This window comes from Musca autumnalis, unplaced genomic scaffold (assembly GCF_047663935.1).
Source record: "Musca autumnalis isolate F117 unplaced genomic scaffold, ASM4766393v1 scaffold_1, whole genome shotgun sequence".
NCBI classification, from domain to species: domain Eukaryota; kingdom Metazoa; phylum Arthropoda; class Insecta; order Diptera; family Muscidae; genus Musca; species Musca autumnalis.
Window position 1 is genome coordinate 61,095,025 of NW_027411644.1, and position 18,499 is coordinate 61,113,523.

General features: G+C 35.4%; 1 protein-coding gene across 6 annotated transcripts in view; it reads right to left on the reverse strand.

Moving 5' to 3' along the window:
- The window catches only part of Lnk (SH2B adapter-like protein Lnk), a 42,656-nt gene that overhangs the window by 13,907 nt on the left and 10,250 nt on the right, over positions 1 to 18,499 (reverse strand). The gene's annotated exons all lie outside the window — the stretch shown is intronic.

The following is an 18,499-nucleotide window of genomic DNA, read 5'->3' on the forward strand; positions in this document are numbered from 1 at the left end:
CTGCTGCTCCAAGCAACGTGCTGGAGTGCGGTTATGTTCCGAAGCCGAACTCATGCCAGAAAGGTGTGTAGAAGGTCAAATAACTTACCCCAATATACTGAAGCTTCAGAACTAATCTGACCCCTTGTAAGGAGAATGAACAAAAATGTTTCGCTGTCTAGGGAAACTTGTTTCGCTTTCTTGGGAAACATGTTTCGCTGTCTAGGGAAACATGTTTCGCTGCCTAGGGAAACATTCGCTGTCTAGAAAAACATGTTTCGCTGTCTAGAAAAACATGTTTCGCTGTCTGGGGAAACATGTTTCGCTGTCTAGGGAAACATGTTTCGCTGTCTGGGGAAACATGTTTCGCTGTCTAGGGAAACATGTTTCGCTGTCTGGGGAAACATGTTTCGCTGTCTGGGGAAACATGTTTCGCTGTCTGGGGAAACATGTTTCGCTGTCTGGGAAAACATGTTTCGCTGTCTGGGAAAACATGTTTCGCTGTCTGGGAAAACATGTTTCGCTGTCTAGGGAAACATGATTCGCTGCCTAGGGAAACATGATTCGCTGTCTGGGGAAACATGTTTCGCTGTCTAGGGAAACATGTTTCGCTGTCTAGGGAAACATGTTTCGCTGTCTGGGGAAACATGTTTCGCTGTCTGGGGAAACATGTTTCGCTGTCTGGGGAAACATGTTTCGCTGTCTGGGGAAACATGTTTCGCTGTCTAGGGAAACATGTTTCGCTGTCCCGGGAAACATGTTTCGCTGTCCCGGGAAACATGTTTCGCTGTCCCGGGAAACATGTTTCGCTCTCTAGGGAAACATGTTTTCACTGCCTAGGGAAACATGTTTCACTGTCAATTTTTTTATTTTTATGAAGTGAAATTTAACAATAATTTTATTTCTAATTATTTCCATAAAATAAATCTCCCTTTCACAGCCCCCCAAATATCATAAAACTACTAACATCTGGTAACCCACAATACAGACAACAAAGCCATCAATTTCCATCGATTACACACTCACTGCTCTCATAATTTACAATACAATAACAGCAGGAATCACAAAAACAACAACAACAATAGCAGCAACAAAAACGTAAACAAAACAATCAAAGAAGAAAGAGCAGAATATGAGCAGCGCCCACAAGTGTGTGTGTCGTTCGATTTGTAACAAACCGGAAATCGGACACCCCCAAAACAAAAACACAATTTATTGACAACGACGACGGTGATGTCTGCAACGGTAACGGCGACAAAAATAAAACCGCCTCAACAACAACAACAATTACAACGGGACATATCAAAGTGTGGCCAACACAGAGAGTTTACTCATCACCGCCGACGACAACAAAAACAACAACTTTGAGTAGTTCTTGGCCGTTTTTACACACCCATATGTTTAATGGGGCGGACATGTGTGTATGTGTAACGGCGCGTGTGTTTCCAATTGAAAAACAAAACAAAAATGTTTTGTAATAAGTTTTATAAATAAAAAATGCATGCAACAGCAGCGACAGGCGGCTGTCTGCTTTCGTGGAAGATGGAAAAATGTCATTTGTAAACAACTACTCATCATAAAGGGAAGGTAGGTACGGGAGAGGAGGAGGAAGATTTGAAGTGTTGTTTATGGCCCACATATTTTCTTCCCATTCACAAATATTTTCTAGGAATTTTTTGTAATGCAATCTAGTCGTGTTGAGCGGAGGAAGGGATGGGGGAATTGTTTGTGATTTTTGCCACAATTATTTTTGATAAAGAATAATACGGTAAATACGCAATAAATGAAACGCTACTAATAGTACGTTTAGACTATGTTTGATATAACAAATCTAGTTGATTTAGGTTGTCATTTTCATACAATACATGCAAATAAATCGGAATAATGCAGCAAGCTTAATATTACGTTTGATAATTTAAATCTACTAGATAATAAATAAAAATAAAAAAATAAATAAAAATAAATAAAAATTAATAAATTTAAATTATGAATCCTTTACGTATGTGTAAAATAAATCCTCATAAAGAAGATTAACCCTGAAAACCTCTAATGTAAACATGACATGAGGTTAGGTTTACATTAGCTTCGTTGCTCTACGACAGAAAATCGGTTCAATATCCCATAGAAGACCAAAAAGTAAATCGTCTAGCCAAAAATACCACGAAGCCGTTCTTTTATCCTATAGAGCTTTAAGGAACACCGGAAGACCGAGATATTTTCTTAAAAGGCAATAAGTTCCTATCCACTATGATACCATTGGGACGTGTTTTGCCCCATAAGAGACCAGAAAATCGGTTATATATCCCGTAAAATACCAAAGAATCCACGCGCCCTTCCAAGAAGTCGAACTATCCATTATTTTATCTCAAAGAGCTCCTTACTCATGATGATGCCATTAGGGGCATGATGTGTCCTCCTCTAAATAAAAGAAAAATTGTAAATGTTTACACATATCAAAATCTTGTCATGACTTAAACAAATTCAAAAAGGTCTTATCAGTCGCAGTAGCCGAAAAATGTTGATGCTGAAATGCAAGAAGACTAATGGCGCCACAAAAAAGCAGACTGCTTGATTCGGATGGTGATAATCTCTCCTAAAATTAGCTGAAATGTCAAGAGAAAAACAACTGAAAGTCAAACGGAATGGAAAAAACCAAGAATCTAGATGACCTTTCTACACTCGGGTTGACCTATGGGAATATTTATGGTAAAAATATAATGCAAACGCCTGGAGCATTACTAGGATACATGAAAGATGATGAATAGATTAATTCTAGAGGAATAAATACATTTTAAAGACGCAGGGAATATAAAGACCAGAGACTCATAAAACTTCAAGTGGCGCCCAATTAGTGAACCTCTATATGTAGACGACCTCCCAAAGCTCGTCTATAAATAGAAGACGGCCTAAATGTACCCTCTGTAGATGGAGGGCCTCCTAAAGATGTTAACATATATCGCTAGCTAGCGAAACGTGTATTGCTAACTAGCGAAACATGTATCGCTAACTAGCGAAACATGTATCGTTAACTAGGAGAGCATGTATCGCAAGCTAGTGAAACATCCATCGCTGACTAGCGAGCCATGTAACGCTGACTAGCGAACCATGTAACGCTGACTAACGAAACATGTGTCGCCAACTAGCCAAAGATGTATCGCTAACTAAAACAACATGTATCGCTGGCTAACGTACGGTTTATCCTTAACCCAATCCTACAAATCTTCGAAGACATCCAAGACGCTTTCCATAGATGAATGTCTCCTATATGTAGGAGACCTATTAAAGGTCTTCTCCTTCTTCTGTAGGCAGAATACTTCCTCCTAAACACATTGTATTGACATTTATTTTCGGATAGAGGTCTAGGAAACCATTCTTTTATCCACAGAGATCCTTGAATTTACCTAGAAAAAGAAAGTAATTAAAAACATTACGAACAATTTGAACAAATCTGACCCAATGTGGGGCATGTATAGGGAATATAAGAATTGCCTCCTATACCTAAACAACATTCCGAGCACAGAAAGAAAAAATAAAGATGTAGCGTTCAATTCGGAGATTCGTCATTTACATAAAAAAAAAAAAAAAAAAAATACAGTCGAAATCGCTTATAACGTCGTCGTTTATAACGTCATATCGGTTATAACGACCATATCCAAAAGCCCCAAATGTTTGGGGCCCTTTATAGCCCTATCGCTTATAACGACATATCGCTTATAGCGACGAATTCCGTCGGTCCCTTGACCGACGTTATAATCGATTTCGACTGTAATAATAATAAAAAAGTGGTGGCGCCCAATGTGAACAATAAGGATGTTAAGCATAATGGCGCCCTACGCGGGGCGAGATCTTAATTTAAAAAAACAAACATATACAAGAACTCCGCATGTAGGGAAGTTCTCTTTTGGATGCAAGTCAACATTATAATGATGTGATGTTGTCTGTTTGGAGGCTGAAAGTCATAAATTTTTATGCAAGGCGGAAAAGCGCTCTAAGCACTGGCGCCCAACTAGAGATCTGCCATTGGCTGTAGAATAAAAAAATGTAGATAAACATAGCTTTTAAAAAATGGCGCCCAATTTGGGGCTAGAAAAACAAACGAGGTTTTAGATAAATAAGACGTTAAGAAAAATGGCGCCCAACGTGGGGTTAGGAGATAATTTCGTAGATTGGTTCAGTCAAATACTACGACTGTTTGACCAATTAGTCTTTGATTGAAAAAAAGAAACAAATAATTTTTTGTGAAAGCTGAGACTCCGTCATGTTAAATTTAACGCCGGCAGCAAAGTTTAAAGTTAAACCTTTGACAATCAATGCATAACATGTAACTACGACCGTAAAGGCTGAATCAACCTGTGTCTGCATGTCGATAAGAAAATGAATGTGTACCAAACACTACCTAACCTCGTGTGTGTGTGTTTTCAATTTTGTTTTGAAGCAAGGTAATGAAATTTCGAAACCTTAAGTTTGGGTGTGTTTCATTCCCACACATTTTCTTTTCCACATACAAAAACAGGATGTGAGTTTTGTTATGCATAAAAACGCTACAATGTAACACTGTTTACAGTTGCTCTAAGTTGTCATAGAATTGGCCAAGATGTCAAACCTTGGCAGTGTACAAACCACGACAGGAGCAATATAAGTAAGTAATATAAAGCTGAAAACACATCCAAAATTTGAGTAAAGTTTTGTGTTGGGCGTTGAGAAAAAATAACAGCAACAGGGCAACGCCGACAACAAAGTCCAGCGTTGATATGTTTGCAGGCATATATTTCAAATGAATTTGAATTTCTCGGCATCATGCCCAACAGTGTAAAAACGGCCAAAACGACACAAAACTTTACCTAAACGTTGGATGTGTTTTCAGCTTAAAGGCTACATTTACACTAGAGCTCTATTGTGAGATTAATTCGACGTATATGCAGAAAAGTTCATTATGTAGAAAAAATTATCAGTCACTAATTTTCGTATAGAAAAGTTCATCAGTCATGACTTTTCATGTAGAAAAATTCACCAGTCGTAACTTTTAGTGTAGATAAATTCATCATTTCACTTTTCTTGTGGAAAAGTTCATCCGTCTTTAATTTTCTTGTAGAATAGTTCATCAGTCATGACTTTTCACATAGAAAATTTCATTAGTCATGACATTCATGTAGAAACAATCATCAGTCAATCGGAAAATTCATCAGTCGTGACTTTTCCTGTAGAAATGTTCATCAGTCATGACTCTTCATGTGGAAATGTTCATCAGTCATGAATTTTCACATAGAAAAATTCATCAATCATTACATTACATGCAGAAATATTCATCAGTCATGACATTTCTTTTAGAAAAATTTATCAGGCATGACTTCAAATGTAGAAAAATTCATCAGTCATGACATTTCATTAAGAAAAAATCATCTGTAATGATTTTTCATGTAGAAAAGTTCCTCAGTCATGAATTTTCATGTAGAAAAATTCATCAGTCGTGGCTTTTAATGTTATAGTGTTATATATTTATCAGTTCACTTTTCTTGTAGAAAAGTTCATCAGTCATGACTTTTTACGTAGAAAATTTCATTAGTCATGACATTCACATAGAAAGATTCATCAGTCAATCGGACAAATTCATCAGTCGTGACTTTTCCTGTAGAAATGTTCATTAGTCATAACTTTTCTTGAGAAATGTTCATCAGCCATAACTTTTCTTGGAGAAAAGTTCATCTGTCATGACATTTCTTGGAGAAAAGTTCATCTGTGATGACTTTCAATATAGAAAAGTTCATCAGTCATGACTCTTCATGTAGTAATATTCATCAGTCATGAATTCTCATATAGAAAAATTCATCAACCATGACATTACATGCAGAAAAATTCATCAGTCATGAGATTTCTTTTAGAAAAAAATATCAGTCATGACTTCAAATGTAGAAAAATTCATCAGTCATGACATTTCATGTAGAAAAAATCATCTGTAATGATTTTTTCATGTAGAAAAATTCGTCAGCCCTGACTTTCCATGTATAAAAATCCATCAGACATGACTTTTCATGTAGAAAAAATCATCAGACCTGACTTTTCATGTAGAATAATTCATCGATCATGATTTTTCATCACTTTTCTTGTAAACAGTCATGACATTCCTTTTAGAAAAATTCATCACCCATGACATTTCATTTAGAAAAATGCATCAGTCATAACTTTTCATGTAGAAAAATTCATCAGTCGATAAATTTATGTAGATAAATAAATTTATTCACTTTTCTTGTGGAAAAGTTCATCAGTCATTACTTTTCATGTAGAAAAATTCGTCAGCCACGACTTTGCATGTAGAAAAATACATCAGACATGACTTTTTATGTAACAAAAACTCATCAGTCACGACTTTTTATGTAAAAAAAATCATCAGTCACGGCTTCTAATGTAGAAAAATTCATCAGTCATGGCATTTCCTGTAGAAAAAATAACCTGTAATGACTTTTTATGTAGAAAAATTCATCAGTCATGACTTTTTACGTAGAAAATTTCATTAGTCATGACATTCACATAGAAAGATTCATCAGTCAATCGGACAAATTCATCAGTCGTGACTTTTCCTGTAGAAATGTTCATCAGTCATAACTTTTCTTGTAGAAATGTTTATCAGTCATAACTTTTCTTGTAGAAATGTTCATCAGTCATTACTATTCATGTAGAAAAATTAGTCAGTCGTTAATTTTCTTGTAGAAAAGTTCTTCAGTCATATCTTTTAATGTAGAAAAGATATCAGTCATGACTTTTCATTTAGAAAAATTCATCTGTCATGACATTTCTTGTAAAAAAGTTCATCAGTCATGACATTTATTTTAGAAAAAATATCAGTCACGGCTTCTAATGTAGAAAAATTCATCAGTCATGATATTTCATGTAGAAAAAATCATCTGTAATGACTTTTCATGTAGAAAAATTCATCAGTCATGAATCTTCAAGTTGAAAAATGCGTCAGTCATAACTTTTCATGTAAAAAACTTCATCAGTCGTGACTTTTCCTGTAGAAATGTTAATCAGTCATGACTTTTCAGGTAGAACAGTAGAAAAGTTCATCAGTTAGAAAGATCCATCAGTCAATCAGTTTCTTGTAGAGAAGTTTATCAGTCATGACTTTTCCTGTAGTTGCGACTTCCCCTGTAAAAAATTTTCATCAGTCATGACTTTTCTTGTAGAAATAACACTTTTTATAGCAAATTGCGTACAGTTATTACCGTAGAAAGGCCGTAATTACACCCACATACTTTACAAATGTTTGACACAATTAAATCGCTTGACACTCAACGGTTGATGTGTGTAATACAATTAAAAAAAATATTTAATATATCGCACCTGATCAACAAAAGTGAAGCAACTCAAAATTTCTTACTTTTCAGTAGAGACAAAAACCTGTTCATACTTAACTATAGTTATAGTTACTATAGTAACTCTGAGGACAGGAAGAGAGGAATAACGGTATTTTTTGACGAAAGAGTAGACAAAACAATGGGAGATTTTTAGTGGACATTTCAAAATTTTGAGTTACTACCCTTTTGTTCAACAGGTGCGATATGTTATGGAGTAGGTGGAACTGGAACCAAATTAATGCAGAAAATTAATGCATTCAAATTAAAAACACACTTAAGCTGAAAACACATACAAAGTTTGGGTAAAGTTTTGTGTCGTTTTGGCCGTTTTTACACTGTACGGCATGATGCCGAAAAATTCAAATTCATTTGAAATATATGCCGGCAAACACATCAACGCCGGACTTTGGTGTCGTCGTCTCCCTGTTGTTGTTGTTTTTTGTCAACGCCCAACGCAAAACTTTACTCAAACGTTGTATGTGTTTTCAGCTCAATGCATTAAAATAAAAACACACTTAAGCTGAAAACACATCCAACGTTTGGGTAAAGTTTTGTGTCGTTTTGGCCGTTTTTACACTGTACGGCATGATGCCGAAAAATTCAAATTCATTTGAAATATATGCCGGCAAATAGATTAACGCTTGACTTTGGTGTCGGCGTCGCCCTGTTGTTGTTGTTTTTCTCAACGCCCAACACAAAACTTTACTCAAACGTTGGATTTGTTTCCAGCTTAAAAGAGAGAGAGAGAGAGTATTTAATATTCCTTTCCAACACTTCTAATGTGGTGGTATCGTTAGGCGTTTGGCGGTTGATTGTGTTTAAAAATGATACACAAACGTTTATTCTTCTATTACGGGCTGGGCTTAAGGCTACATTTACACTGGAGCCTAAAATATCCATTTTAGGAAATTAGACATTTTATTTGAAGAATATTCCAATGAAATTGACAAGTTAAATAAAGAATTTGTATAAAACTTGCAACGTGTAAATGCGCTGTAAGACTCTAGACCGTAGCTGCTGATCTTCTTTTAAACGTAGTTGACATTAGAGCCTTTTGCCGACTTAACCTTCTTTATAAGGATTTATTTTGATATATAAGCAATGGGATTGACGTATGAAACCCAGAGGGTTTATTAAATCCGGTTATATGCAGACGCACTATTAGAGTACGTTTATATATAACCAGATTTAACAAACCCAACGGGTTTCAAAAGTCACTTCCTTTGCGTATACGTCAAATAAATCCTCATTAAGAAGGTTAACCCTGCAAAAGGCTATAATATATGGTCAGTTCCAGTAATGCAAGAATCTACTAATTTTTACTATTTTTTTCGATAACATAAAGGAAAAAATGTTATCGTAGTAAAAAATAGTAGCTTCTTGCAGGTTCTGGAACAAAGCAATAAACATGGCCTTATTGTAAGGAATTGTTCGGATAGGTATTTTAAAGGAATTTATCCGTGAATCGTGTATCATTTAACATTATCAAAGTCGTATGAACTTTGTGGTGGGTGATTTGTGTAGATGACAACAAAAAACCAATTTCCTCTCAAAGGCCCTTTCGAAGGCCCCGTCCCAAAATTAAATTTCACAACATTTTAGTACCTAAATTCTATTTGAACAGTGATGCAAACGACGACAGAAGATCAGGCAAAGCTAGCAGTTGATCAATTGTTTGCCGTTCAACCAACCATTCCATATGCATATCTATCACACACATCAGCATCTGCAGCGTTAGTTGCGCCAGCACAGCAGACATTATCATCACTGTGTCCCCGCCATTAGATTTATTTATAAATGCATTGTATTTTTATTTATATTTAATAGATTTGTGTATTATTTTATATTCGTTGTTGTTGTTGCTGATGTTCAGTGAAATAACAATGCGACAACAATGGTTATTTTTAACAAAATTAGCATGTGTGACCAGCTAGCGCTGGCTACGCTTTTGTTTTTTGGTCGTGGTTGTTATTTTTGTCGAAATTTCTTGGTATTTTTCAGTGTGCGGCGCAATGCAATGCATTATTGATTTTGATTTGTCTGTTGTTTGTCGGGCGGGCACATATGGTGGACGACGACGAAGACCACAAATCAATACCGGCACAAGTATGTACTCATGATGAGAATGACGACTACAATGAATTTTTTGCAGATGATTCATTCAATCACTACTTGATTTGGTCAAAAACAACAAACAAATTGTTGTTTGTTTTATTTAGTCGCGCTTATTTTGTGGGGAGGTATAACGGCTGGCGAGCCGGCGGACGGACGAACGGATCATTACTTCCATTCGTGTTTTTTGTTTATTATTTATAATTCAACATTCATATCAAAACTGTCTGGGTATTTTGCCACCAAGTGGTGGAATGTATATTTTAAGTAATTTATGGTTTAATGGAAATACCTGAAGAAATGTATTTTTTGATAGGAATTTCCATGTTTTTAAATAAAAGTTCATATTTGGATTAGGCAATTTTCTTTGCGGCAATTGTGAATGAAATAGGGTGGTGAGCGGTAGAGTTGTCATATGCCTCACCTTTCTATCCAATAAAATGACAAATGCCGCAAGAGAAATTGCCTAATGACCTAGGGTCTATAAATATGATCAGTTCCTTTACTTTTAAAAATGGTAAAGTGGTGGGTGAACTGCTCTCTTTGAAATAAGGGAACACTTTTCGGGTAAAAAATGGTAATCTGCTAAAAGACTTTGGAACGTAAAGGAACAGAGTTATTCATATAATAAAATTCACAAATTGCCATTATTATTTCATCAGCGTGGCACCATCATTTAATATGGGCCGAGCCAAGGCGAATTGAATAGGTAGTGATATCGACAAACTTTCTTTATGTTGTTGGGGAAATTACAACAAAAATATTTTTTACAAAGGTATTTGACACTTCATACTTGAACAGCTGGTGTGACATCACTACCTTGCATGGCAGAACTACCAGGTAGTGGTATCACACCATCTGATCAAATATGAAAAGTCAAATCGCTTTATAAAAAAAATACTTTTGTTGTAATTTCCCCAACAACATAAAGAAAGTTTTAACCTAACATATTCAAAATTTTACGATGCCACTACCTGAGTAATTGTGCCATGCTACCTTGGTAATTGTGCCATGGGCCCGAGCTTACCATAATGTAGATGTAAATACGACCAAAAAAAAAATAGCTTTTGTACTACATATAACTTAGTCCCAATTTACACTAGGCGAGTTTACTTGCGGCAATTGTCAATTTTTAGGTGAGAGAGGGGGCTGAGAGGCAAAGGGTTACCATATGCCTCACCTCTCTCTCCATCAAACTGACAATTGCCGCAAGTAGACTCGCCTAATGTAAATTGGGACATACATATTTATTTAGATTTTCTAAATAAATGTTCAATTTACTTAAATAGGTACGCAAGCTGTGCGTCTTTTTAAGTCCTAAAATGTTCAGCCCAAAACTTCTATTATGAAATTATCATTTGGGTATCATTTTTACACACAATCAGCCGCTGAACGCCAAACGATTCAATTGTGACTCAAACATATGTATTAAAATTTTTGGGTGTAATTACGCCCTTAAGAAATATTAAAGCTGAAAACACATCTAACGTTTGGGTGATGTTTTGTGTTGAGCATTGAGAAAAAAACAACAACAGGGCGACGCCGACACCAAAGTCCAGCGTTGATATGTTTAGCTGAAAACACATCCAACGTTTGGGTAAAGTTTTGTGTCGTTTTGGTCGTTTTTACACTGTTCGGGATGATGCCGAAAAATTCAAATTCATTTGAAATATATGCCGGTAAACATATCAACGCTGGACTTTGGTTTCGGCTTCACCCTGTTGTTGTTTTTTTCTCAACGCCCAACACAAAACTTTAATCAAACGTTGGATGTGTTTTCAGCTTTTGCCGGCATATATTTCAAATGAATTTGAATTTTTCGGCATCATGCCGATCAGTGTAAAAACGGCCAAAACCACACAAAACTTTACCCAAACGTTGTGTATTCAGCTTAACATTTTCAGGGCAATGATGAATATTTCCCTCGGAATTTTCCGCACAGAAAATAAGTATAAAAAGTTCAATTCTTTTAAAATCAAATGTTTTAAAACATTGAAAACTACTAGAATCACTTAATTATGGAATATTCTCGCCCAATCGACAAAAATATTCCCTTTTTGAGCATAAATATGGAAATAACAATTTTGGGAAAGGAAATAAATTCGGCAGGTAATTGATATTCATGATTTCCCAGATGTAGTTACCCTAAAATTCGTAACAATTTGTACCAATTGTTGCTGGAAGTCGTCTGTTAACACAAAAGTCCAGCAAAAGAGAGCGAGATTTTTTTACAGTTTTTTTACTGAGAAATTGTAAATTCTTGCTGGACAAATTCCTTCTGGCCATGGTACAATTACTTAGGTAGATGCCTCAGTCCAGCTGATCGAATCTAAAACGTCAAAAACTAGGAATTCGCCATGAAAAATCAAAACAAAAAACCATATGATTTGGTAAGTAAGTGATAGAATGTGTTCGCTTTATAGACAAACACATGCGATAAAAAGAGACAAGAAGAGACCATTTGGCGAAATTTTTGACATTTCACATTACAAAAAAAGTTGCTTTGTTGTAGCAATTCGCTGATGAATCTACCTAAATAATTGTACCATGCTTCCGGCAAGAACTTGCAACTCTTCTTCTTCGTGCAAACAATAAATCAGCTGTTTTTTAATTATTCGGTTATTTATGTTTGTGCAAATTGGAGAACCAAGATGCAAAATAGAAAATTTATTTTATTGGGCCATTTTCATTTCAGTTTTTATTAAAATACAACCTTTTGCTTTTTACTCTCCGAGAAAATTTTTGCTGGATAGTTCTTGCTGGGAAAGTAACCAGACAGACCTATTAGCGGCATCATTTTTTTAATTATGCCCAACACACGTTGTGTATGTAAATGTAATTACGCCCTTTAGACATATCTACAAGAAGAAAAGTCATCACATTTTTCTATAAGGAAAGTTGTCACTGATGAAGTTTTTTTTACTAAAAAAAGATAAAAATTTCTGTAATCAAAACCGATAAACTTGAAATCTGTAAGAAAAATCATCACTAATTAACATTTCTATAAGGGAATTAATGACTGATGCACTTTTTTATAAAGTTGTTGACTGACGAATTTTTCTACAAGAAAAGTCATGACTGATGAACTTGTCTACAAGAAAATTCATGACTGATGATTTTTCTACACGAGAAGTTCTGACTGATGAACTTTTCTACTAGAAAATTAATGACTGATGCATTTTTCTACATGAAAATTTATGACTGATAAACTTTTTTATCTTTCGATTATACATATGTAGTCTACGGAGACAGACCACCCGAATTAATAACCGCTGATCGACGTACTTTTTTGAACCATGGACAAGCTGATTGACAAGAGTTCATGAAATTTACCAATTCGGAGAACTGCAATTTCCTCTCAGATCCTCGTATAGCTTCGAAAATTCTTCGGTATATCAGTCGCTATTGCTGCGTACCTGCTGGTCGAATGACCGAAATCGGACCAACTTTTACTGTAGAGGCGAAATGAGCGTGATAAAAATCGGTACGAAAGAACCCTTGCGATAAGAAAGGGTGCTTCTATAGACCCTTTCTGTAAGAAAAGGAGCCTCTATAGAGCCTTTCAATAAAAATAGGAGCTTCTATAGACTCTTTCCGATGCGCCAACAGAATCTTTCGGTAAGAAAGTGTATTTCTACAGACTCTTTCCGTAAGAAAGGGTGCTTCTAGTGACCATTTCTGTAAGAAACGGTGCATCTATAGACCCTTTCTGTAATAAATGGAGTTTCTATAGACCCTTTTTGTAAGAAAGGGTGCTTCCATAGACCCTTTCTGTAAGAAAAGGAGCTTCTACAGACCCTTTCTATAAGAATTCGCGCTTCTATAGACTCTTTCCGTAAGAAAGGGTGATTCTATTGATCATTTCTGTAAGAAACGGTGCATCTTTAGACACTTTCTGTAAGAAAGGGTGCTTCTATAGACCCCTTCGATCAGAAAATCCGCTTCTATAGACTCTTCTATGGACCCTTTGTATAAGAAAGGTTACTTCTATTGAAGAAAGTGTGCTTCTACAGACTCTTGCCGTAAGAAAGGCTGCTTCTACGTACGCTTTCCATAAGAAAGTGTGCATCTACGGGCCCTTTTTGTAAGAAAGGTTACTTTTATTGAAGAAAGAGTGCATCTATTGACCATTTTGCTAAGAAAGAGTGCTTCTTGAAGAAAGGGTGTTTCTATTGACCCTTTCAGTAAGAATGGGTACTTCTATTGATCCTTTCGGTAAGAAGTGATGCTTCTATTGACCCTTTCGGTAAGAAGGGAATGGTTGGTTTTATTGACCCTTTCTGTAAGAAAGGTGCTTCTATTGACCCTTTCTGTAAGACAAGCATTATAGCTTTGACGATGAAATTTCACTGCCTTTAAATGCAAATGCATGTAAATAAGCCCTAAAATACCACTAATGGCTGTGATTGACAAATATTAGCTGTGTCTTTTTACGTGATAATTATTATTAATGTTGCAGATAATTATTACTAATGTTGCAGATTTTGACAGTTGTATAAAGGAAAAGTTGCTGAAAAAAATGTGTCAGCAACATTTAGTAAGTAAAAAGACATCCCTATTATTATAACTCTCCCTTTAGTATGCCCAACGAGAGAGAAATGTTGCAACACCAAAAACATTTATCATCATAATAATCATTTAAACAACTTTTATCATTCTTTTAATTAAATTCTTAAATTGTTTATTACATTTTTCCCCATGTGGGTTCGTTTACTGCACACGTATAACACAACAAGATAGTAGACGATAAAGCATACATTAATATAGGTGTAAACACGCCCTTAAAGTGTTGCCACAAGTGACGAATTCTTGCTGTTGACAGCCCCCTTCAATTCAACTATTGAGAAAACAGCTGTTTCTTGGAGTTTACATCAAAGACAAAAGGTGTGTCTTTTTACGTGATAATTTGTAATAATTATTACTAATGTTGCAGATTTTGACAGTTGTATAAGGGAAAAGTTGCTGAAAAAAATGTTTCAGCAACATTTAGTTAATAAAAAGACACCAATACAACAAGATAAGACATTTTTTGCTATCATTCTTCAGTGAATGGCTTTTGAATTTAACATAATGTAATTTTACGATATGTTAAAATAACATTTTCTTCTTTTATACATTTTGTACCTATTAAACCAAATTTAACGATCCAATTGACATGGAATTCTTCTGGTATAGATCCTTGAATCCTTGAATTCATAAATTTCGTTTCTGATACTATTACACTATGCAACACTGAAAATGCAAACAACTTCTAGTATGCATTTTTTGAAAGTACATATTTAGACTATAAAAACCCTAGTAGGGTTTTGTCCTGTCAGATCCAGTTCGAATTTTATGGTCTCATCTAAACCGGGCTAAATCTACACTTTTTTGCATTTATCAGGCCTTTATCTCAGAAACGAATAGGAATTTGGCCTTGCTGTCTTTAGCAATATTGTAGCCCTAAATTAGTAGAAGTTATCTTTTGAAGAAAACCATATAAGAAAATCTCCATCTAGGGCATCAAAATCTATAAAATATAGAAAATTTTACATAATTGCTGAAATTCTGGTCAGTATCGGCTAAACTATTGGGAGTTGAACCAAGTAACCTTTTGCAAAAATCTTGCAAATAAAGTTCTCAACAATTCTTTAGAACATTCTGAAACTCTAAAATGCTTGCTTCATGTTGTTTCGGCGGTATTTTGCATCATATCATTTACAACATGTATTTCAAACACAGTTCACACCAACAGTTTATTCTCGCATTTCGGATTTCACTACATTATTGACATTTTTATTAAATCGTCGTTGAAAAATGTACTGAAAACAACGGCATAGAGGCATTCTACAACAATAATATGTTCTGAAGAGTTGTGTATTACATTCCAGGGAATATTTTTCCAAAAGAAAATATTCAGAAAAATTAACAGTTTTGGAGATACGGTGCGAAATGTTTAAAAATTGTGGAAGTTTTGCATATATTTTGAATTTTGAGGCAATAAATGTAGTTTTTCGAGTTCATTATTTCTCCAAATATATTATTGTTGTCCTTATCTACAAATTTGCTTCAGAGGTCAGATGAAGATTCGCATTGGTTTCAGAGATATAGCAATATTTAACAATATTTAACCATGTTTAGATGGGGCCATAAAATCCGAGCTGGATCTGACACAACAAAACCCAACTAGGGTTTCTTGTCGTTTGGGTCTGTACTTTCAAAAAATCTTCAGTTCGAATTGTTTGCACAAGGCCATCTTAAAAATGTTGCACAGTGTTATCTACAACCTGCAAGAATTTGCAAACTCTAAGTAAAAGAACTGCCAAAATGTCTCTCTCGAAACGCTCTCTTTTGCTGGACTTTTGTGTTAACAGACGACTTCCAGCAACAATTGATACAAACATAGACTAATGAATGAATAGACAGATAATTTGTAATGTCATAGACTAATGAATTTATAGACGTCGAATTACTCAATGTAGTTTTTCGAGTTCATTATTTCTCCAAATATATTATTGTTGTCCTTATCTACAAATTTGCTTCAGAGGTCAGAAGAAGATTCGCATTGGTTTCAGAGATATAGCAATATTTAACAATATTTAACCATGTTTAGATGGGGCCATAAAATCCGAGCTGGATCTGACACAACAAAACACAACTAGGATTTCTTGTCGTTTGGGTCTGTACTTTCAAAAAATCTTCAGTTCGAATTGTTTGCACAAGGCCATCTTAAAAATGTTGCACAGTGTTATCTACAACCTGCATTGTTTCTGTTAAGGGTAATGTTTCTATACATTGTTTCATAAACATTTTTTTGTTGCATGCATTTTGTCTAAACTTATTTCTTTCTTCTATGTCTTTGTTCACATTTTAAAAAAAATAATAGGTCTGTCTGGTTACTTTCCCAGCAAGAACTTTCTCGGAGAGTAAGGAGTTTTTATTTCTTTTGCAAATAAAATGCAAAAAGTAAACCGACAACTTCCCTGCAAAAACTTGCAAGCAATCAGCTGATTTCCCAAAACACAGCAATTTGGCGACCCTTAAACAAGCAAAGCAGGCAAAAATTTTGTATTCTATTAAAAATAAAATAGAAATTTACACAAAAAAGGAATTTTTTCCATTTTGCAACTTGGTTCTCCAAAAAAAAAAAAAAAAAAAAACTATTGACTTCCATATTTCCACAACAAAATTTTTTTGTCAATTTGCACAAACACCGAATAATTAGGTTAGGTTAGGTTAAAGGACGCGCAGCTGTCGTGTTGGACAGCCACTCCACTTGGAGACCTTATGGTCCATTGTGTTCATCCTATAGTAAGGGTAGGAGAAAAGAAACGAAATAATAGCATATCGAGTTTTGAAGTAAGAAAAAGGAATAATTAAGTAAGTTAGAAGATAGTTGAGAATGATTAAGTGAGTGCTACGGATTGAGAGATTATTTGTAAAGAGAGAGAGAGCGAGTAAGGAGGTTTGCCGTATTAAGATGCTGTAGTTTGTTCGTGTTGAAGCCACTTCAGACCCTTGGCGAGAAGAAGCAGTGTTGTCGGCTCAGCTTGGCAGAATGTTGTCAGAGATGATAACGTATGTTCACCCATTGTTTGAATTATCCTGGTCCTGAGCATTGGACAACGGCATAATAAGTGCTCAATCGTCTCTGTTTCTTCTTCGTCTTCGCATAATCTGCAGTAGTCCGTGGGGTCATCTCTATCCCATTTGCAGGTCATTGATCTTATCCTGCAGTGTCCCGTGATAACTCCAATCATTAGTTTTAGGTCGGGTTTTCTCATAGAGAGTAGGGAAGTGGTCTTCCGTTTGGAGAGGTTGGGCCAGATTGCCTTTGATACCTTGCAGCCAGGTTCGTTATTCCAAATCTGACCAGCCTTCTCCCTGTATGTTTGTTCTAGGAGCCGCATGAAGTGACACAGGGGTGGCCTGATTGAGTTATCGATTTCAATGTCGTTTGACTCAGATCCGCGACGTGCCAGTTCATCCGCCTTTTCATTTCCCTCGATGTCGCAATGCCCCGGGACCCAGCACAAACGAATAATTAAAAACAGCTGATTTATTGTTTGCGGGAAGAAGAAGAGTAGCAAGTGCTTGCTAGAAGAAATTTGTCCAGCAAGAATTTGCAAACTCTAAGTAAAAGAACTGCCAAAATGTCTCTCTCGAAGCGCTCTCTTTTGCTGGACTTTTGTGTTAACAGACGACTTCCAGCAACAATTGATACAAACATAGACTAATGAATGAATAGACAGATCATTTATAATGTCATAGACTAATTAATTTATAGACGACGAATTACTCAGTTTTTCCGCGATCAAGTAACTCAAACCCGAAAACTCAAAAAAGTTCGAAGACTATTTTTGGGGAAAATGACAATATTTTCTTGGATATTTTTATCTGAGAATATAGTTCCCATCAAAAACTAACTCCATGTTCGTTTACTGCACACATATAACACAACAAAATAGTATACGATAAAGCATACATTAATATAGGTGTAATCACGCCCTTAAAGTGTTGCCACACGTGACGAATTCTTGCTGTTGACAGCCCCCTTCAATTCATCTATTGAGAAAACAGCTGTTTCTTGGAGTTTACATTTTTACATTTTAAGAGTTGAATGTGCTTGCTATAAGAAATTTGTCTAGCAAGAATTTGCAAACTCTCAGTAAAAGAATTGTCAAAATGTTTCTCTCGAATCGCTCTCTTTTGCTGGACTTTTGTGTTAGCAGACGACTCTTCCAAATTGTTACAAACCTAATATTTGAAGAAAAATTAAATTTAAATACCATTTTGCGGTAAATATAACTTGGTGCTAAAATAAAATGTAATTACAACTTGTCTGTTTACTTTTAGTTAACAAAAGTAAATTGCATTGCTTTATTAAAAAATCTGATGAAATTAGTTTTCAACATTACAGACGCAAAAATAAAAGAGAGGGACAGAGAGAGCATCCAAATATGCATCATTCTTATTAGAACTAACTCTGCCTACATAATAAACAAACATTAAACATTGACTATCACTCCAACTATTACACCCACCACTCCCCACTACTTTCCTCTGGGTATTACCTG